We start from the raw sequence: 22,390 nt of genomic DNA, 5'->3' as shown, positions 1-22,390 counted from the left end.
GCCCGAGCCGACTCCGCTCCCTCTCCTTTCTCCTCCCCTCGGCCGCGCCCCGCGTTGCTTCTGCAGCTCCGGGCCCGCTAAGGAGAGGGCGCCTTCTTCCCTCGGTGGCCGAGAGAAGACGGAGAGACCCGAGAGACGAAGGCCGGAGCGCTCGGGCGCGGCGAGCGGGCTCCTGCAGCACGGGGAGCGCGCGCGGGCGATGTCTAGGGGGGCTCTCCGGCCAGGCCGCGGTACGTAGGACCTCCGGTTGCCCGGGGCCGGCCGCCGCCAGCTGCAGCCTCCAGGCTCCTCCCCAGATGAGCCGAGGGCCAGAGCCCAGGCCAAATCCCTCCCCGGAGCCGCTGGGCGTCTGCGCCGCCGGATGAGCTCCCCGCCGGGCGGCGACCTTGTGCCCCCCGCCCCCGCCTCGGGGACGCCCCCCGCGCGCCCCGCTGCCGGCGAGGGGAGGAAGGGGCGACCGGGCGCCGCCGCCGGAGAGACGAAAGGAGCTCGGTATTTCGCCCAAATAGCAAATCCGGAGGGGATGCCAGGGCAGCTCCTGCACCCGGCTGGGGCCCCACCCCACCCCAAGGGGACACGCCTGCGCCTTAACTCTGGTGGCGCGGGCGCCCCAGTGCCAGGATACGCTTGGCACTGAGAGGTACCTGGTGTTTGTGGAGGCCGCACCTCCCTGGCTTGTGTGTGTGTGTGTGTGTGTGTGTGTGTGTGTGTGTGTCATTTGCTTCTCTAGATGCGGAAAATCAGCCATCCAGACCCAGGGGCGTGGCACTTCTACGTGGCCTCTTCCGTCTTTTGGGCCCACACAACTTCTGGGCCCCCAGCCCCCAATAGGGAATATTAATGTGGACGTCAGTCTAAAGTCCTGGTGAGAAGGGTTAAGTGAACCTGGCGGGGGAAGGCAGTCCAAACATATCCGTCGCCAAGCAAACAGGCTGTCTGCCCCATGCCCTCCAGGCCCTGCAAATTGTTTTCAGCCCCTGGCACTACTGAGAGGGGAAGCAGTCTCTGGTGGGGGGCCAAGGAAGGAGCCCCTGCTTTCATGTCCACTTGCTGTGCTGCCTGGGCATCTCACTGCCCTCTCTGGACTTCAATTTCCTCTTACCTGAATTCAGGGTACTTCATCCCTGAGACTCATCATTGAATCTCCATGTCTGGCCCAGGCCCGAACATGCAGTAGGCACCCACTAGATGCTTGGTGAAGGAGAGGAGTCCCAGCCCAGCTGGTCAGTGAAGTAAGTGTCTCTGAAGTCATTGGAAGTAAGTGAAATGGTCACTCAGCCCTTCTGGAGTTGGAGCTGGAGGTTGGAGGGGGCAGGGTGTGAAGGTGGGTCTGACCTGGAGATGGAGCTCCCCTCCCTCCCACACTGCACCATTTGTGTGCAGAAGAGGTAACTTTGGGCAAGGTTACCCAGAGAGGTAATTAATTTCCACCTCAGGGTGGCCATGGGGTGACCTGACCCCATGAACTGTAGATATCATGTAGGGGGCCTCACTGGGGCTCACAGGGCACTTATTCATGCCCCTCCCCTGATGGATTCTTTGGGGATCTGAGGTGTTAGTTGGACTCCTGTTCACCACTGGATGGCTCTCTTGCCTAGGTCTTGGTTCACCTCAACTATCACCTTGAAGAGGCATTGTCTCGCTGACCAGATGGTTTCGAAGTATCCTCACCCCCTTTCCTCAATGTCTGACTACTCTATTTTCCTAGCAACACCCGCCACTATCTGAAGGTAACATCTTCTGTTCTTGTTTATGGCTTGACTCCCCTAAAATGCATATGCCCCACTATGTAGGAGCCTCCCACCATGCCTTGTTCACAGCTCTGCCCTGGTGCAGAGCAGGTGCTCAGAGCAGACCACAAGCCACCATCCAACTCGGGGTCAGGCCTTAGCAGGCTTAGGTACACACAGGAAATGGCCTTTGAAAAGAGCACATGCTACAGGGACGGAGCACGAAAACCCTTGGCCAGGTTTTTCTGCCGGGTCCCTTTACACTTTGCTCTGAGGAGTAATTTGATTTGGTTCAATCCATTCATCCATGGAAATCACAAAAAAAACAGTGGGCTGCAGTGGTGGGGACGGCATTCCCTGGTGGATGGTGGAGGGAGGGATTTTCCAGGCAGAGAGGGAGCAAGCAGCCTGGGTACCCGATGTAGATGTAAGGTCTTTGGGTTCTCTGTGGCTGGGTCCCTGGGGACAGGCAGCATGGGGAGGCGCCACTTGCTCTAAAGTGCTTAGGGCAGCAGAGAAGTCTGCCAGTCACTCCTCAGTCCTGGTTAAAGCACAGCGGAGGCGAGCCTCTCACCCTAAACCTGCCCTGGGTGTGCGAAGCCACCAGCTGGCCTGGCTGAGAAGCCGCCATTAATACAGGGCTCCTTTAGGTGACCGGAGGTGAGGCCCAGGAAGAGTGGAAGTGTAGGAGATGCATAATGGTGACTGTTGAGTGAGGGATGGAGGAGCCAGGACAGCGGTCATCTGTGACGTGGAACCCGCACCACAAGGGTGAGGGTGGGGAAGACACTTCGGGTTTGCATAACCGGGTGAGGAGGCAGAGCTGCTGGAGGAAGACTGTCCTGGGAGCCGCAGGCCTATCAGCGGAAGATGACTGGTTTTCCTGGCCAAATGGCTGGAGAACATTCCAGAAGGGCCCAGGAGGGAGGCCCAGAGGGACCCACCCACCAAGTCCTGGCACCTACATCTTTCAGACCCTTCGATGTTTTCCCAAGGATTACTCATCCAGGACCCAGCAGGGAGGCTTCTGTGGCGGTTTACCACAGGCCAGCCTTGACCACAGGCTCTTCTGGGAGCTGGGGGCGGACAGACAGCAGGGAGGAGGAGCAGGTCCTGGTCTTCACCCGGCACCTGTGTCCAGGCATCATGGGGTATGCACTTTTAACCCCTGTCTGCTGGCACCAGAGAAAGTGGAACTGGACTCGGCGAGCAGGGGTGATGGGGTAACGGGCCTGGCCAGCAGACCTTACCCAGGAGAGATGGCCCCCCAGGAGAAGGTGAGTTGAGACCACTGTCCTCTGTGCTGGCTTTGAGGGACTCCCGGGGTGACTTGGAACAGGGGGAGTGGGGAAGCATTCAGTGGACAAGGTGGGACCTCTGGCTCATTCATTCCTCAGCCACAAGGCCATAGCCTGAGGGGTCATTGGAAAATAGAGCTTCTTTGTTCTAATTTAAAGCAACTGGTCAAAAAGCCAAAAATGAACAAATAAAACAATAAAAAGCTTGACTTTATTTTGGACATTTTGGATTGCTCAAATACATGATTTATATTCTATCATTCACAAAGAGCCGCAAAACTGACCATCTTTTGACCATAAGGGTAATGTTAAGAAATTGCAAAGGCGGCCAATCTGCAGTCTGTTCACTGTGTGTGCATATACACATTCGTGCAGAAACACATGCATACGTGATCTGCAGTCTGTTCATTGAACACAACGCAGTTTAATAAAAACAAGAGCTAAGCTTTAAAAATATTTCTACCTGGAAATTAATACCACAAATAAAAACTCGTATATATAATTTGGAGGTCATCACGGAAACCAGAAGGGAAATTACACACTATTTAAAAATGAAAGCAAATGAGAACAGCACCCATTAAAACGTTCAGGGGCGCCTGGGTGGCTCAGTTGGTTAAGCGACTGCCTTCGGCTCAGGTCATGATCCTGGAGTCCCGGGATCGAGTCCCGCATCGGGCTCCCTGCTCGGCAGGGAGTCTGCTTCTCCCTCTGACCCTCCTCCCTCTCATGCTCTCTGTCTCTCATTCTCTCTCTCTCAAATAAATAAATAAAATCTTTAAAAAAAAAAAAAATAAAAAATAAAAAAAAAAATAAAACGTTCAGGAGGCCACCAAAGGGGCGCTCAGAGGGAAGTTGGGGTGATGACCCCACTCACTAGAACACAATAATGACCACATGTACATGAACTGAGTTTTCAGTCCAAGAAACTAAAAGAAGAGCAATTTTAAAAATCCCAAATAAAGAAGGGATGAATTAACGCAGAACAAACCAAAACCAAATGCATTAGAAAGTAAGCAGTGCTGGAGGTAGCTAAGAAGATGGAAAAGGCCAGTGGGAGAGCCAGTGAGCGGTGAGGCCAGAGTGAGGGACAGAAGGGCATGCAGATGAGGGCTCTGGAGTGAGGCGCAGGGCTGGGAGGGGGACAGGCTTGAAAGTCCCTGATGAGATGGTGCCATGATATCAGCTTGATGATGCAAACCAAAGAGGTGTTTTTAAAGAAAAGCTCAAACAAAGGTCTAGAAAATGGGGCTAGACCAATCATCGTAGGAGAAGTTGAAAAATGATCAAATATTTATCCCTAAACACAGAAGTCAGGCCCGTGTTGCCTGCCCTTTATCAGACACTTGAGGAACAGACACCTGGCATGTTACAGAAATTGCTCCAAAGTGGAGGAAAAGGGTGGAGAGTCACTGGCCATTTCAGACAATCCTGACGCTGGTGTCCCCCAGATAAGGCCATCCCACCTCTAAGCAGCGAGCACTTCACAGATGAAGGAGAAAATCCTCTGATCATTCGATAGGTGCTGAAAATCCACTTTGTAAAATTCAGCACTTAGCATTGTTAAAATGCCCGGCAAACCACAAAGAGTAGGAAATTGCATCGCTTTGACTGGGGTGCCTGTGGAACTTGCTGCTCCATCCCATTCACCAGAGGTTTGTTATAAACACTCCGTTCAATGAAGGAGTGCTTCTGAAACACACATGTGGCCATGTTCTCATGGGCTTGGGACTTCCAGGCTCCTTTTTCCCCCATCTCCCCTGCTCCAGCCCTAATATCCCAACCACTGAGCAGATCCCAGTCCCCTCCTACCACCACTGCTCCTTCTCTGCCGCCCTCATTGAGCAGTCCAATTGCCTGGCTCCTGCACCTGGAGACACGAGCTCAGTCCCGGAACCCCTGTCTCCATGCACCCCTGGTGTCTCCTCCAGTCCCACTAAATGTCTTCGGTGCACTCCCACTCCATGTCTGCAGAACGAATGCCCAACTGGCTTTTTCTGCTTGGATTACCAATGAAAATCTCAAACCCAGCATGCCCAAGACCAACATCTGCCCTCAGCCCCCAGCCGCCCCCCACCACCCCAACACTCCTACTGGTCAAATATTTGCCTGGGCCAAGAAATCTTGGAATCATCCCAGACATAAATCCTGTTAATGCAGTTTTCAAAACATGTCCTTACCACCTCCACTGCTGATTGAAGCTGGCGTCAATTGCCTGGACTGTTGGGACATCCTCTTCCCTGGTTTTCCTGGCTTTCGTCCTTGCCCTGCCCTCCCCACCCCCACTGCATGCTGCACAGGACATCAGAGCGATCTTATTAAGACAAATAGAACAGGTCAGTTTTCGCCCAAAGTCCTTCAGTTACTCTCCATCCAAAGCACTGCCCATGGCCTGCAAGGCCATCCAGGACCTGCCTCTACCCCACTCTCTGACTTGTCTTATACTTCTCTCTCCTCTACTTCCTAGACAAGCAGGTGTATACCCCAGGGCCTTTGCATGTGCTGTTGAAGGATTCTTTGCCCAGATGTCTGTGGGCTTGCTCCCTCATTTCTTTTAGATCTTCATGCCCTTACTTGCCACCCCTCACCCTGCTTCCTTGTTCTGCCTGTTGCCACCTGACGTCATTTATGTGAGGTCTGAATTTCCATTTCCATGCCATAGGTTTAGTCACATCACTTTATTTTCATCCACCTAGGAAGGAACATGATGAAAAGTTTCACTGTGTGTCCACATCCCTGCTCTGAGCCAGGCAGGGCCAGACCCGAGCTTCCCACCACCGTCTACAGAAGGAAGCAACTCAACCCAGCAAGGCATTCTTGAGAGGCCATGACAATACCTTGTGTCTACTGAATTGTGGAGGAAAGTGAATTTGCAGTCATAATCGTATATGATAAAACGATGCCCTAGAATTTATAAAATAATCACACTTTCTTTGATGGAAAACAGAGGGAATGTAGAGATTCATGGGGCAGGAGGCACGGAGCACACACCAGTCTTAGCTGCAGGGGCAGAGTGGCTCATAGTTCAGATACTCAATATGTAGTTCTTAAAAACCAGTTATTGGAGTATTACAGGTTACAAGTATAAAAATGTTCTCGCTGACAGTTAACCAAATTGCCCTCAGCAGACTCACTTGGTGTCATTGAAGCAAAAAGCAGCTGTAATTCCTAACCACAAGGCAAAACCAGCATGAAGGGACCAGTCTGAGACTGCGCCTCCCAGCGAGGACCCAAGTTCACATGCAGGCGGCGGCCCAGGGCTTTTCCCCCAGCTCCTTGGAAGAGCACACGTTCTAGTCCCAGAAGATTCTCATGGTGTGTCACCCTTTGGTCATGGGAAACACGCTTAGTGACCAGTAGGATGCTAGCGGGTAACACATGGTCCTGTGGAGAATCCCAGAGTCCACATTGTCAGCCCCTGAAGAAGGGAAGGAAGGAAGACGTGTTTGAGGATCTGGGATGATTCTGTTGGGAAAACCCTGGTAGGTCAATGGGGCCAGGACCAGGCTGACATCTGCTCTGGCCAAAGTGAACCCTGCTCCTAGAGGTCACCACATCTGGCCTTAGGGGTGAGAGGGAGTCCTTACCCTGCAGACACTGGCCTTTGAAAATAAGGGGACAGACCCCCATGGAGGCCACATCACCAGTCCAGATGGGACCCCAGATGGGACCCCTGGAAGGATAGAGGAGCTGCCGGTGGGGCCAGCCGACGGCCACCAAGAGTGGCCACATAGCGAATCACCCTTACAAAGTACAGGTACTGTTACTACTCTTTATAAGGAAGCAGAGGCCTGCAGAGTCCCACACTGCCCTCCCACAGCTGCATGTGCGTTGGGGCTGGGGACTGAGCCCCAGGACAGGGTGGTTGGAGGGGGACTGTGGACACAGCTGGTGCCAGGGGGTAGAGCAGGAAGCCCTGCAGACCTGGGTCCAGCTTGGTCCATCCCTCGCTGGCAAAGTGATGGTGAGCATGTGGATGCATTTCTGGGGCCTCGGTTTCCCTGCTGCGAAAGGGATGTTTATGGCAAGGATTCAATCGGCAGCTGTCTTGGAAGCACCTGGTGCCGTGCACACATCGCTGGTGCTCAGAGTTCTCCGTTCCCATGTGGGTCAGTCCGTACACTTGGAGCCACTCTTCTTTGCCCTGGTGGGTCAGTAGGGGCAGGGCTCTGGGTCAGATTAGCCAGATCTGTATCCAGCTGCGGTCGTGTCCCACTCATGAGGCGCGCAACATTGCTTGGATTTCTGAGCCTGGCTTCTGCCCTGAGCGACAGTGGACGGGAGTACCCTTCCTCCTCCCAGGGCTGTGGGAAGGGTGCTGGAGGGTAGAATCCACGTGTCCAAGTGGGGAGCCAGCGCTCTAAGTGGCCAGGGTTCATAGCACAGAAAATTCTCAAGAAACACAAGTGGCTGCCCCTGGCTCTCTGTTCTGAATGAAGACTTTCAGCTGAGTGCACCCATGTGGGAGCCACAAGGAAGCCCATGCAGTGTTCTCGGTTCCACAGAGGCTCGGGCCTCACGGAAAGCAGACGGGTAGACACAGAGTCATAAGAATCTGGGGGTGTGAGATCCCCACTGCCCGGAGAGCTTAGGAGGCTCCCGTGAGGGGCCTTGTGAGCAGGCAGATGGAGAAGTTGACTGGCACCTGGGCAGAGTGTGCAGACAGGTAGGGGCTCTCCCAGAAGCTCTTGTGCAGCTTTCGTGGGTCCTAGACTGGCTGGATGCTGTTGCTGGATTGGCCCAGCTCTGGTTCTCGGCAGGCAGCACAGACATTACAAGGCAGATGCCTCCAGATCCCGACTGCAAGGCACTTGGGGCGCTGCTTTGGGACCACTGATTCTTCTGGGGCCATTGCCCCTGCTAAGGGGAGGGTCTGGGGGAGGACGGGGACAGAGCAATTGAACATGTTATCAGTTAGATTGTCTCCTTCCTCTCAACAATTGAGGACATCACTCCGATGTCCATCAGTGTTTCCTAACCTGAATGTAGAAAGCCAAAATTGATAGAACTTGCAAAACATTCTTATCTCCAAGTTGCCAGTGACATCATTCTGTCTTTTCCTGGGTCAAGGGGAATAATTTTAGAAAGAGGCATTTTGTGAAATTAAAAGGCATTCATCAAACATTATTTTATGCATAATGTAATCTACAGGTTTGCCGATTAGAGATGAAATTGCAGATATTAGAAAACTAAGTTCTGATATTTGGAGGCAAACGCAAGATTCAAGTGAGAAACTAAATTACAGCAAAACTTATACAGAGCCCTCGATTTTCCAGGTCTGGAGCACAAGTCTCAAGCTGATACCCTGCCCGGTGTGGGGATGTCGAGTTCTCCCTGGGGGAGCAGTTGTGTGAAGAGGAGCTTTGACCCCCATGGCCAGTGCTGACAACCTCCTCAGCCAAATCATGAAAGTTCCAAGTCTCCTCTGTTTGTTGGGTGCAAGCCCCAGGTGGGGCCCCGAGCAGGTTCCGGCAGGCCCCTCCTCCTGAGGCTCCCTGTCCTCTGCACACTTCAGGCTCTGCCCCGGGGCATGTGGTCAGAAGGGTCCCCTACAGCCCTTGCCAGGGAGGATGCCTGCCCTCGTCCAACCCAGACGAAACCTGCTGTTCTTGCGTTACCATAGAAACAGTTTCAGGACAAGGCTGAGCTCCTCCTCCCTGGTAACTTGGAGATCCCAAAGACAGCCAGCATTTCCCCCAGGCCCCTGCGTGCCGATGCATCCGATGGCAAAGGGCACGGCACATGAGCACACGCTGCCACTTGTCACCCAGGGAACAGGATCCTGTGCTCCCAGGACTGTGGAACACGTTCTAGATGCTTTACTGCTGTTAATGGGGGGGAGGGGTGCTGCTGAAGAGGGGCATCAGACACTGAGCCCGGTAATCGTTTTGGGTATAAAATTACTGCACACAGATAAATCCTAGAAACAGCTGCCTAGAATATTGTTTATATTGGAAAGTATGCTTTGAGGTCATTACTCAGGATTTTATAGGCCATTTCTTGGCTGAGCCCCAGCATGGCTTATGGCTTTGCAAAAAGGCGACGTCGCAGTTTATGAATGACAGATGGCTTTTATCACACCTCTGCATTGTCGCTTATGGTGATAGGGCCGTGGCGAGGCCCTGTGGCCGTGGGCACCTGAGCGGGTGCCGCGGGCACAGCCTGCAGGTCTGGCCTTGAGTAGGGGTCCCTGGACCACACTGACTGAGGTTCATTTCCCACTCTGTTTTCCTGCCGGTCACGTCACTGCAGCAAAAGCAACTGTTGGTGCCCCTGTATCTGGGCACAGCCCTGGCTCAGGCCAGTCTCCACAGGGATTGGTTGCCCCCCACCCTGAGGGCCCCGCACCGAAGCCTTTGTCCTTTCTCCTCCATCCTCTGCCCCATGGCCACCTGTGTGGACCTCCCTGGCCAACCTGTTCTCTTTTCCAGAAGACAAAAATCAGTGTTTGTTGAGCTCCTCCAATTCAGACCTGTGTCTAGTGGCCAAGGCCAAAAACCCCATTCTCCTCCGTCTCTCCCCTGGGCCCCTGCTGGATGGGTGCCTGTCTCCCAGGGATCCTGTAACTGTGGCTCAGATCTGTTCCTGAGCCTCCTGGCACTGCAACAGGATTTAAAAAGATTTCTCAGTCCAGGGAAATCACTGCATTTGGTCCAAAGAGGAATGACTTGAATACCCCAAAATTCAGCTTCAGCTCCTCGATCAAAGGCTTAAAGGAGAGCTCGGCCCCCTGAGAGGGGCCAGCTTCCAGGGCCCACACTGTACTGCTGGGTTAAGGAATAGAGAAAAAGACTCAGGAGCCTCAGCCAGGGCGAGCGAGGCAGGACAAGCTGCAGGATGAAGATGATCTAGAAGCAGGGAGGTAGACGGACTGCAGTAGAAATAGGGATTGGGACAGATGTGTGGGGGGTGTCCAGAAGCTTCTTGAAGGGGTCTCACTTGGGGGCCAAGCCCATGTCCCTGGCACCTAGGCTGGAGGACAGCCAAGGGTTGAGGTAGTTCATTTTCCTTTGGAGCACTTTTGTTATGTGGGTCTCAGGGTCAACACCTCAGGGACCCCTGCTGGCATGCCACCCTGAACTTCCCAGACTGCCCTCCCCACCCTGTGGCCAGGTGACATCTCTTCCGTCCCTCTGAGCAGAGCCTGCTCCAGGCTGCTGTCCCCCAGATGGGATCTGACCATGGTCCATGCTGGTGCCCTCAGGGCAGTCTTTATTTTCTCCTGGGAGCCAAGGAGGAGTCTTGGACATGCTGGGGGGACATGGGGTACCTTTAGAAAGCCCCTATCCCCAGCCCTCGGGGGCCCCAGGGGGTGCCCAGACTGCCTTTGACCCCTCCCTGGAAAATGCAGCCTCCTTCCATGGTCTGTCTCCCCCACCCACTACTCACTCTTCAGTGTGGCTGGCCCCTCCTTTGAGAATACAGGTGCAAAGATTTTAACATTCTCAGAGACCTTGGCAATTTGGACTATGCAAATGGTAAAATGCAAAGTGGAGATGCAGGAGCCAAAGGCTGGAAGCACCCTGGGTGCCCACAGTGGCTCCAAAGCGGAGCTGACCCCTGCGGGTCCAGGTGCTCTCCTCCAGTGTCGGGTTCTCCCGCCCTGCCAGCATACCTCACTCTGCAGATGGGCTTAGGGGAGCCCCAGGATTAGTGGGGTGTGGCCTGCCCAGGACAGGCTGCCCAGGGATCTGGAATTGCTCTGGCCTGACTTGGGGCTTGGGGAAGGCAACAGGCCAGCACCGCAGGGGCAGCAGAGGCTCAGGTGTGACCTGGGGGCATGCATTCCTGACTTCCTGAGAGGTGACCACTGGACTCTGGCCTTTGGGATCTCCCCCCCGCCCGCCACCAGGGAGACACCAGAGGGGGAGGAAGAGCCCCCCCCCCCCGCACCATGGACCCAATCCTGCACCATGGACCCAATCCTGCTTGCTGAACCAGGGACAAAGTTGGTATTTGGGATACGGCTGGTGTTATTTTAAGCACTTACGGACTAAAATCACTGAAGGTGAAAGAAGCAGACTGTCCATCCTCCTTCCGCCCTCTGGCCCCGAGCTCCGCCTTCCCGCACGGTCTTTGTCGGTAAACCAGGTGGCGAGACCCGGCTCTGCAGGTGTGGATACCGTCTGCAGCTCTTGTGGCTCCTGGTCTGCGCACAGACCCGGCACGGTACTCATGGGCTGGTCCGGCCGCAGGCAGGATGCCTAAGAAGGTGTCCGAGTCCACTCGGGTGGCTGATGGCTGGACATCCAAGATCAAGGCACCGACCCCCATATTTGATGTCTGGTGAGGACTTGTTTCCTGGACACTAGATGGCCATCTGTGTCTTCGAATGGCCGAAAGGACAGAAGAGCTCTCTGGGGTCTCTTCTTATAAGGGCTCTAATCCCATCCTTCGGGGCTCCACCCCATGACCTCATCACCCCAAAGTTCCCACCTCCTAACACCATCCCACTGGGTATCAGGTTTCAATATATGAATGGGTGGGGGGAGCGGACACAAGCATCCAGTCCATAGCAGAAGTGGTGTAGGAAATGCACTAGGGTTTCAGCTCATCCACAGTCCAAATCCATCAGTAAAATAGAAGGGGGTTGACCCCTGCCTGGACCTGCCACCGTCCTGCCCACTTGATGAGCAGGATCTGAGAACACACACCTGGTGGGCTCACACACGGCAGACCACCGTGGCTGGGGTCAGTCAGTCCTGCCCCTCCTTCTTCTGGCACAGTCCACCCAAAGGACTCTGGCTGGGTGGGATCAGCCTTTGAGTTGGGTGGGGAGACACAGCCTTGCAGCCTCCCAGGGACCCCCGAGGCCAAGGGAGTGGCCACCAGCTGAGAAAGAGGCCAGCACCATGTATGTGTGAGAAGCTTTGCTTTTCCAGGTCAGACTTGGCCCCTCTGGAGCTCAGATAAATGGCTGTGTGTAACTTAGAGCACGGGGCCTGGATGGTGGGGGAGGCGTCAGGACCGGAGTGTCGCCCTCCTGGCTCAGGGCACTGCTGGGGCCTCGGGAGAGTGGGGAAGGCTCAGTGTGGGCAAGCGGGTGGCACGTGCTTGCACCTGTATGACCGCGGAAGCAGTAGGACTGTGAGGCTGGTCGGGCATAAAGCAGAGCTGTCTCCGTTGAGGCCAGGTTGCAGACGCCTGGCCCCTTCCGGACCTGGGGCCTCTTCCTTCACTTAACCACCTGCTTCTGGCCTAGGGTGACTCAACTGATTTTCTATTTTGGGCATCAGTAGATGTCTTTCTTCCTTTTCTTTCCTGTGGAGCCTGAATGTGCTAACAGAATGGCCCTGCATGCACTGATTCTGGAAGCGTCAGAACTGCGGTGATAACTGGAGCCGACTGCATGTCAGCCCTGCCTACCGGAAGCCACCTGGCACCTGCCTCCCTGTCCATCTTGGGTAGCTGATGCCGGTTTTTAAAGCGAGACTCCTGGGTCCCTCTCACTGGTCTACACCACTGGAACACTGTTAAAGCCTGGCGGGGCCTTTCCTTATTGTCGTCTTCCTGGCTGACCAGAGGAAACCCTGAGAATCCCAGATTGGAGGTTCAATTCCTGTAGAGTAAGGACTAAGAGAGCCGCTCTATCCTGGCAGCAGGGAGTGCCAGCCAAGGACTGGGCCTCAGCGAGACTTACCAGCCAACCGTCAGCTCTGGGGAGCCCAGTGGCGAGACTCAGGGCAGAGAGTGCAGCTGAGTATCTGGGCAGGCCCACACGCACACACGGACACGCACCTCTGCATGTGCACACACATGCATATGCGCTCATGTGACGTATATAGGTGCATACAGCCATGCTCACACATGCACACACAGGCAAACGTGTGGTGTACATGTGTGTGCACACTCAGATACACACATGCATATGTGCTCTGTACCTGGGCGCGTGTACATTATGTGTACGTGTGAGTGTACACACATGTGGATAAACTTGTGCACACACACACACACACCCTCCTCACTTCAGCAGCAAACACACTGTGACTCTTGAAATACACAAACCCAGGGAGGCAGGACGGTGGGGAACATCCATGCCAAAGTGTCCTCTTGGTCACAGCAGACAGGCACAATCAGCCATCATCCCATAGCTCCTGGGATTGATCCAGATTTGTAAAAGGCAAAAAGTGAAACATGCCCACCTCATCTCCAAAATACACCCATGCACTCACTCTGGCCAGGGTTCCCCGCCTGCCCTCCTATGTGGACCCACACCCCCCAGCCACATCCACATGCCCTTCTCCACACCACAATTTGCAAGAAAGTCCTTTGGTTTGTTTCTCACTGAATCTCTCCCTGTCTCAGCACCTTAAGGCAGAGGTACAACTGTGAGCTTTGAGCAGTGTCCTGGATTTTAAAAAAGGAGCTCTAAATCTGTGTAGACTTAAGTCCTGGATGGGGACAGCATCTCAGCTCAGTTCCAGGTGCTGTGGGTGGTGGATGCCAGCTTCTCTGAAGACCCCCTGCCTCTCTCTATGGCTCCTGGGGGGGTGTGGGGGCTCCTTTTGTCTGGGAGGGGTGACAGAATGGGGCAAGGGGCAGCCACGTGTGTGAGGCGAGAGTGGAAAGAAGCTGGTGTTCTGAATCCTCCTGGGTAGGAGATGCCAAGGGCCCTTCCAGATGCAAACTCTCCCTTATCTACAAGACATGCCAGGCCTGCAGTAGCCAGATCCTGGGGTCCCGCCACCTCCTGGGCCCTGCCCTACACAGCCTTTGTGTGGGACATCCGGGAGGCTGGCTCTTGTTTCAATGACACACAGCCTCGCAAGGGTGCTCGAGGATCTCTAGCCTCCACAGTCCCTTTGCAGGGGGGCGGGTCAGCTCAAGGGAACAAGAATATGGGGGGGGTCATTCCTGGCACACAGCCAGATGTCTGGTGGGGCCTCGCTGGCTTCTGGCCAGCACAGGTGGCATGATGACTCAGAGCACCTGGGACAAGCTCCTCCCAGCACTACCAGGCACCTAAAACAGAGCAGGCAAAGCTACTGGGCCTAAAGCACCTTTCCAGTTCTCCCCCCACCCCCAAGAAAAAGCAGGCAGAAAACTTTCTCTCTCTCTAGGCCAAGGATAAATTAGCTAAGGACACATGCAGCGCGACCATCATCTATCATCACGAGCCGGGAAGGATACTGGGAACCTGTCCTGGCCTCGTGACTCAAGGTCAGAAGCTTCTGCCTTCCCTCATTATTTCTATTTTTAACAATTGCGTTCAGGCCTCTTGCAAAAATAGCAAGAGGTGAGAACATTTCAAGTGCTAGCATGCCCCTCTTTGTCAGAAAACCAGAGGGATGCAGGAAAAACTGGCCAGGATTTGGGTAGCATGGGGGTGAGTCCTCCACCGCCAGAGCTGAAATGACCCCAGTGATGCTCTGGTCCATCTGCTCACAGCACAAGTGGGTAAACTGAGGCCAGCAGGCAGGTGCCCAAAGTCAGTCAGGGAGTGAGCCCAGGTTCTGGGGGTCTGATGGGCAGGGGAGCGGTGAGAATAGGCAGTCCCCCGCAGGTCCCCAACTGCACAGAAGGGCGTCTCCCAGGCAACCCTGAGACCTCGGAGGCTGCACGCCCGTCACCGTCCTGTCGCAGGAAATTAGGACGACCCCTTTTGGGAGATGCCAAGGGATGAAGAATGCACTCTTCTGTGCACGTGTGCACACACCTATGTGCATGTACACACGTGTGTATGCAGGCGTGCATGCATGTATATTCGAGGGCACGCGTGTGTTGGTGTGTGTGTGCCTGTGCACAGGCCTGGGGATGGGGCTTCTCTGCAAGGATCGAGAGGCCCCAGCCCTACCCAGAAGAGTGGGCATTGGCGCCTTTCCTGGAGCAGCTACGTTGAGGTGAGTAAGCCCCAGGCGCAGCGACTCAGCCTCGCCTCTTGGAGCCTTAGGGCGGCGGGTCCGAGGCGGCTAAGCCCAGGGAGCCTGCCCTGGCACACCCCAGCGTCCACACCCACTTCTCTTCCCCTCTCCATCTCCAGTGCATCATCTGGCTTCAGGCCCTTGGAAGGAGAACAGAGGAGACGCTGTGAGCAGACAGTAGGCAAAACCTCTGGTGGTCCCCAGACCCGCCCGCTCCCCGCGCCTTTGGCTACACTGTGGCCTCCCAGCCCTGACCCTTGGAAACAGTCCTCTGGGGCGGACGGTGGCCTTGCCCTTACATGGAGGCCTTTGATTGACCCTCTGGTCCACACACCCCTTTGTTAACTGAACAGGCATCTCCAAGTGCCCGCAAGGTGCCAGGAGAGTGGATAGGTGTCCACAGTCTGATGGGGAAGAGGGGCGTGCTGACATGTATCTCATGTCATGCTCCCAATCACCCAGCCAGGAAGGACAGGGGATAAATGCATGGGCTGGGGAGGCTGGTGGCTGACATGTATTGAGCTCCTACTGTGTGCTGGCTCTCTGAGACTCACTTATCCCCTCACACCAGCCTGACAGGGGAGGTGGGAGTGCTCAGGCTCTGCTTACAGAATGAAGCCAGGGCTGAGTAGCCCAGAGGAAGTGTCTCCAATGCTGCCTCTGTCTGGGATCAAGGTACCATCCGAATGTGGCTCCTGACGGGGGCCTTGAAGTGGGAGGGGGGTGCCCCATCAGGATTCCCCCTGCAGGCCTCCGGTCCGGGAAGACAGACCAGCCCCAACCCCGGCCTGGCCACAGCTTGGCCTCTGGAGGAGGTTATGCCTCATGCTGAAAGTTCAGTGCCTCCGTGGGAGCCCCAGGGCCCTGGAGATGCTGCCCTCAGTTCCCTGGACGTGGGTCTCTATCAGCAGCTCACAACAGGATGGGGGCTTCGCCAGAGGGAGCAAGCCGAGGGTGAAGGGGGGAGAGAGAAAGGCACAGGAGGGACAGCCTTTACCACCCAATCTCGAGGAAGAGCCAGCCATCGTTGGAAGCAAGTCCCTGGGTCCTGGCCATGCAAAGGGGAGGGGCTGCACTGGTGCCTGGGAGGAGTTCATAAAACACAGGCGTGAGAGCAAAGGGGAGGGGACCCATCTGAGCCCAGAGCCTGTTCTAGGGCCTGTCACTTGGCTCCGTCCTGAGGGATCCCGCCCTGCAGATCGGCACCACCTTTTTGAAAAGCTAGACCCATAAAGCTCTTCATAACCACTGACCCCACAAAGAAATGACTCAACTGAAGAAACAAGCAGACAAACACATAACAATAGCAACAAAAAGGCAGACTTCCCTTCTTAAAGATACATGTGGCATTACCTGTTGAAGGATATATATCAGGGGAAAAAGAGTATTTCAGCGTTCGAGGGATGGAAGGTGAATTTGACTTAGGGGGTTATTGGAATATGATGCAATTGTTTACAATAATAGTTTTCAAAATGACTTAGATCTTGAGAAAATAGTGCCAATTATATGTTAAAGCAGTGTTATATGTGCACTAAGACAGAAACCACTTAAAATGTCTCCACATACTAAACATGTTATTTGATGTGAGCAAATGTAAAAAAAAAAAAAAAATGGTAGAGTAACAGACTTCAGGGTGTGTGTTTTTCTCACATTCTTCCTTAACAAGAAGATACAGGTTTTGTGAACACAGAGACGGGGGCCTGGTGTGCGGGACCCTGACTGGCAGGAGGGCAGCACGGCCAGGTCTGAGCAGGGAAGCTGACAGTGGGAGTTAGGGCCTCGGGGAAAGAGGTGGGAGGCAGTCCTGGGGAGGAAGGCCCAGCCTCTGGGGGATCCTCCCATGAGGATTTATCATAATTCAAGAAACAAAGATCAATGATGTTAACATTCTCTCAAAATGATGATGGAGAAACTAATTACTGAGAAAAAAATTTTAAGATAATGGAAAATAAGATGTGTGCATATAAATATTTTTACCTTTTAATCAATTGTGATTAGGAAAGCCAGTGCCTTGAGCTGTTGTGTGGTGACAAGATGCATAGCCTCATTCCACCGGCCTGGCCATTACTTAACCAGGGGCTTGCTGGCAAGAAACACATCACCCACTGGTTCATTTTATGGCTCATTAAGCAAGCATAGCAGACACCCATTACTGCTTTTTGGCATTAAGGAGATTTTGAAACGTATGCACTACTAATGATGCTGGAATTAGCAAAGGTCAGAGCGAACGTTAATGGAATTCTTAGAACATTAATGGAATTCTTATCCGCACAGAGTAAGTGGGCCCATTTCCTCCTCCTGGTAATGGTGTGGGTGCTATTAAAAGCCAGGCTGGAGCCCACACAATGAGGAAATTGCAGCCCTCGACAGGAGGCATCTGATGACTGCCTAATGCACAGGTTCCCCCCACACAGCCTGGGTGCTCTGGGGGAAGGGGCGGCAGGAGCAGCGAGGGGACAGGCACACCTATTCTCTTGGGCGTCAGGAGAAGGCTGGACTGACTTAAGGGTTCTTGCTTTCAACAAGGCTCCATTTAAAGACTTCACAGGCAGGGTCTCCCCCTAAGGCAGGGGGCAACTCAAGTCTATTTTCCCTTTGAAATAATCCTCTGGATTGTTAAAGTGTTTTAGATTCAGTGATTTTATATTCTGTTTTTAATGGATTTTTAAATAAAAGCAGATAAAACATCACAACGGAGTTACTAGGGGGTTGCCAAGGGTGGGGGCTCCGAATCCCCCCCAGGCCTCTCCTCACCCCCTTCTGGTGGTGCCAGGGATGCCCCTACACCTCTGCAGGATCTAAGGGACCCATTAGAGACCCCGACCTCGCCGGGTGCCAGCCATGCCTTCACATTGGGCACACCTGTCTGACGACATGGGCAGTCGCTCCAAGTGGACCCTGCTTTGGGAGGGCTGGCTGGTCGGGCCTTGAGCACTTTCTCTGGCAAGACAGGCCTGATAACGGACAATGTGCGGCCTGGCCAGGCCACGACACAGGACCAGGAGCTCCCACCCACAACGTTGGCAGCAACCAGACTCTGGAGACTTGCCTTGGACTCTGGGAGGGAGCAGAGCCTAGTCTCTCCAAGGCAGGGCGGCAAGGCCCAGCACATATGGGCACCAAATGTAGATGCCCCCAGAAGAGCCGTCTTGGCAGCTGCCTCACCTTGACCTCGGTGCCTGGGTGGGGGCAGGCTCTCTCAGTCTATGGTTGTTTAACTTCCTGTTTGGTCAGGAGGCATAATTCCAGAGAGATTCTTGAGGACTCTTGGGGATGCGGTGGGCTCTAAATGTTGCAGCGTTGCTTCTGTGGGCTGGGCTTGCCAAGCTGGATCCAGAGAGGGACTGTCTCATGTCATGCTCCCAATCACCCCGCCAGGAAGGACTATTCTGCCCATTTTAGGAATGAGCAGACAGAGGCTTAGGGAAACTAAGATGGCTTTTCCAGGGTCATAGGGCGGGTATGCGTCAGAGCCTGGACTGTGTTGTTACCCAGGATAGAATCAAGCATACAGTAAGTGCTCATAAATGCCGATTCTGTTTTCCCTCCTCAGCATCAGTGGATGTAGATATTGTTTCTCTACCTGACCTGGTCCCTGAGAGGGGGAACTCTCTGTCCTCAGGGCTGGCAGAGTCTGGTGAGTGGCTGGGATGGAACCCAAACCCCTGAGTGTGGTCCCCTTCACCTGGGCTCTGGTTCCTGCCCAGGAGCAGAACAGCCTCTGACCCCTGGGCAGGAGCCCAATGGGAAGATCCCTTGACCACTGGAACCCACTTTCCCCACCCTCCTTCCTACACAGAGTCAGGCAGGTGTGAAGCCTCAGGGCAGGAGTCCCCAGACCACCTACTCCATGCCTTTCTGTTAGAACTTCCCCCTCCCCCGCCCAGGGACTGGAACTCAGCACCCTCCCACGGGACCTTCCTCCCAGCGTGTCTGCCAGGAGGGCTGGAGCTCAGGATGAGGCCCTCCCCAAACACACTTTGCTGATTTAACCCAGCCTGAAGGGTTAGTAGAACATTTCCAGGTGGAGATGGAAGGAGACGTGGTATCTGTCAGCACAAATGTATAGAAGTGCCGAGCCGGGGCTGATGTTGGGGTTGGTAGAATACGTTGTGCAGGACCCTGGAGCTAGTGGGGGCTGTGCATTCCTTCAGGGAGTCTGAACTCAACCTTGGAGGCAGAGATCTGGGAACGCAGGGTCTCATGCAGGGTGTGTTCACCAACACCCCAGCTCCTCCGTGGACACGACTGCAGCAGGCACGGAGGTGAGGCTCACAGCTGCCCAGACCAGGGCACCACTCCTGCCCTTGGCCTCCATGGCAGGACCCTGTCTTTCAGTGGGAGTTTGGTGGGTGTGATGTCAGCCAGCCCTGCAACGTGCTTGAGGGGTTGGGTTTCTCTTCTTGAGCTTCTGCTGCCACCACTGACCCAGAAGAATGAGAGACACATAGAGCAGACCCAGACCCAAGCACACGCCCGCACCCCCAAACTCATGCTAACCCGCAGACCTGTGAGGAAGCGTTCCATGCTTTCACAGAAGCTGCTTAATGTGGGTCATTTCCTCAGTGGCATTATTGCCTCCACAGCCTATAGAGAGGAAATCCTCCAGTGCGTGCCAAATTAGAGGCCAGCACACCCCCCAGTCCCCACCTCCTCAACCACTCACCCTGTGAGCCTCAGGCCGGCCCCCCAGCACAGGCCAGGTCTCTGCGACGTCTGCTTGTCTTGTCAGCCACTCAGGGCTTGTGCGGGGCCTGTGGGCTTCACACGTGGCCACACTGAGGGGTGCTCCTGCACAGCTGTGGACAGCAGGATCGGGGCGGGTGACAACCAAGGCCATGGGGAGGCACTCTACGACTCGTTCCTTCTGCCCACCCTGGCTCTGTGCTCCAGGCCAGGACGTGTCCACCTGCCCCACAGGCCTGGTGCAAGGGCGGCCAGTCACAGAGACCCCCTGGATCTGGTCCACATGGTCCGACTGCCGGGACCAGGGAAGTGTCAAACCCTACTGGTGTTTGCAGTGCAGTCGGGAGTGAAGCGCTGCCCCGTGGGGTCGCTGCTGATGGACAGCAAACTCCCCATGTCTCCTGCCTGCAGCCCATGTCCCTGACTCTGGGGGGTGGGAGCCCCTGCTTGGGGTGCTGCTGATGGGCAGGCCAGCACCGAGTGAGCAAACTCCCCACGTCTCCTGCCTTCAGCCCATGTCCTGTAAGAGGGCGGGTCAGAGGTGGAGGGCAGATGGGGGCAGGGGGTCCTAAGAGGCATGTGGCAAATGGCCAGAAGCAATATCTCTAGTCCCTTAGAGGGGGGGCTCTGTCTGGGGCACAAGGTCGTCCAGCCGTAGGATGAACCTCCAGACAACTGCTGTCTACATGTGCTCAGGCTCCAGAGCCTAGAGTCCTCCACAAATTAACCTCAGAGCTGGGAGAACATCATCATCTCTAACGGCGAGGAGGCAGAGGGAGCACAGCTTCCTCTAAGAAAACCTGCTGTCGGGACCCAGTTAGGTTCCATTAGGCTGAGAGCTGATTGCTCAGTTCGCTGATGAGGAGCTGGTGGTTCACCCAGCTTTGCCTTGGAGCCCTGGCTGCCAGGATCCCATGAATCGAAGGCACTGTAAATGAGGGGCGCACGGCGTCCAAGAAACCCCATTGGCAACAGTGTGTGTTCAGAGCACACAGCACAGGGTCCTTGCAAACGGCTCAGGCCTCGTGGGAAGGGGCCGTGTGGGCGGCAGTGCAGTGAGAACGTTGGGCCGGTGACAGATTCACTCCCTGAGCCCCGGGAATCTGCCTCCCAGAGGGTCGAGGTGCCTGCTGATGAAACCCAGTGCTGGGGGGGCCCGAGCTGGCCCACGGGGACGGCCGCCAGCACGCACTGCTGCCAGCGGAGGCCACGCCTCCTCGCTCCCGTACGGGTGGTTCGAAGCTCTCCTACTCCCGCGTCCTTGTGGACCGTCCCTCCGGACCCTCCTCCAAGGTGGGTGTTAGCTACTTGGGTGGCTGGCCAACAGAATCAGCAGCGGGGAGAAATGCCTTTGAAAATGCTTCCGGCGGGAAACATTCAGACACTTTAAGTATACACCTCGTATCGAACTAAATGACTACTTTGCTGCCTTTGATAACTATGATTTCTTTACCTTCCTGTAAACAGGGACCTGGGCTTTTTATTTTTACTTTGCAGAATAAAAGATTGCTCAACGAATCCTTCTCCAGCGGCTGCCAGTGCAACCTCTCCAGCAGGCTTCAGGAGAAAGAGCAACACATCCCCTTGTGGGAGGTCTCTGCCTCCACACCCCGATGCCCACCCCCAAATCCAGCAGGGACTGGACACCCGCCGAGGAGCCAATAGAACAGAATGGGGTGTGAGAGTCTTTGCTCCAGCACCTCCCATTCAGACCCATGAGTCCTGGGAGTGCCAGTGCCCTGCAGACCTGTGAATGTGGCCAGGCCCGTCAGTGGGGCCCGAGGGCTCCGAGGGAGCAGCAATCCCTCCAATTCTCCTGTGCGGAGAATGTGCGGTGCTGAGAACAGCTGCGGCCTTTGCAGCCCTGGGTGAGCTCTGCTGGGATACTGTTTCTTCTGTCCCTGCCACCTGCCGGGGTCTGAGGGCACCTCATGGGGGCAGCTCCTGGCTGAGCCTGGCCCATCAGAGCCCCTGGTCTCTCTGGGCACATGCCTGGTCCAGGCTGAGACCATCTCCCAGGCTGATGTGAACACACGTCTGGGGACAGAGGTCACCAGCTCCAAGGGTGACACAAGCCCGGGGCTGCCTTGCTGCCCTCTGCGAGGGGCTTCCTGAGTGAGGCGGATGCACAGGGAGGGCCCAGGGTCATGGTTTGGAGATCTAGGAAGTTTTCAATGACCCAAGCTAATAAAATGATTATGTTTTAACTTGTATTTTGTCTGGTTTAGTTTGGCTTTGATCTTTGTTACTGCCTGAGTCACCCAGCTAGAACAGGTGCAGCCTCCCCGACCTCCAGTGACCCTTGTCACTACTCAGATGCTGTGGCTCTCAAGCTTGAACACACTTGGGGTTCACTGAATGGGCTTGTTCGATGGGGGAGGCAGGCAGGGCCGAGGAGTGTAGATCTTCCACAAACGTCCCATCTCAGCAAGGATAAAATCTACTATGTGACATTGGCCATTCTGGCCCCCACGTGTATAATCTCTAGGAAGGCATTCTCATCAGATCTGCACTGACGAAGGAGCTCGCTGCCCCATCAGCCTCCCCACCAGCTCCGAGGCAGCTCTGTGTGGGCCATGTTGGCACCCCTCCAGCCCCTCTGGGACTGCATTCAGGTGCTCCTGTGTGGGAAGCCCAGGTGACAGTTCTGAGGCCGAGGGCCACCCCGGCACTGTCCTCGGGCCGTGACAGACCTCAGCCCCCACAGGCAGGTGGGAGTCCTGCTATGGCAACTGAGTGGGGACCCAGGAGAAAAACATTATTCTGCAGCTATTCCTTTCCTCTTCCCTTTGATCCCCTCAAGTCTGCGTTTCATCAT

General features: G+C 55.0%; 1 long non-coding RNA gene across 7 annotated transcripts; it reads left to right on the top strand.

The window, feature by feature from the left end:
• Nucleotides 1-3: 3 nt before the first annotated feature.
• On the top strand, nt 4-21,785 carry LOC118542757 (uncharacterized). 7 transcript variants are annotated; one of them, XR_013448637.1, is made up of 6 exons: nt 507-1,232; nt 1,599-1,730; nt 12,295-12,429; nt 14,086-14,185; nt 18,440-18,523; nt 21,070-21,785. It is a non-coding gene; the product is annotated as an uncharacterized LOC118542757 (long non-coding RNA). The 7 variants fall into 7 exon arrangements; XR_013448638.1 differs by lacking the exon at nt 18,440-18,523; XR_013448635.1 differs by lacking the exons at nt 12,295-12,429; nt 14,086-14,185; nt 18,440-18,523; nt 21,070-21,785 and adding an exon at nt 4-230 and having other exon boundaries at nt 1,113-1,232; nt 1,599-3,249.
• The last annotated feature ends 605 nt before the right edge of the window (nt 21,786-22,390 follow it).

Source organism: Halichoerus grypus, chromosome 6, assembly GCF_964656455.1.
Source record: "Halichoerus grypus chromosome 6, mHalGry1.hap1.1, whole genome shotgun sequence".
Classification (NCBI taxonomy): domain Eukaryota; kingdom Metazoa; phylum Chordata; class Mammalia; order Carnivora; family Phocidae; genus Halichoerus; species Halichoerus grypus.
Note: the sequence above shows the minus strand (reverse complement) of the source record. Positions and strands in the feature narration are given on the sequence as shown.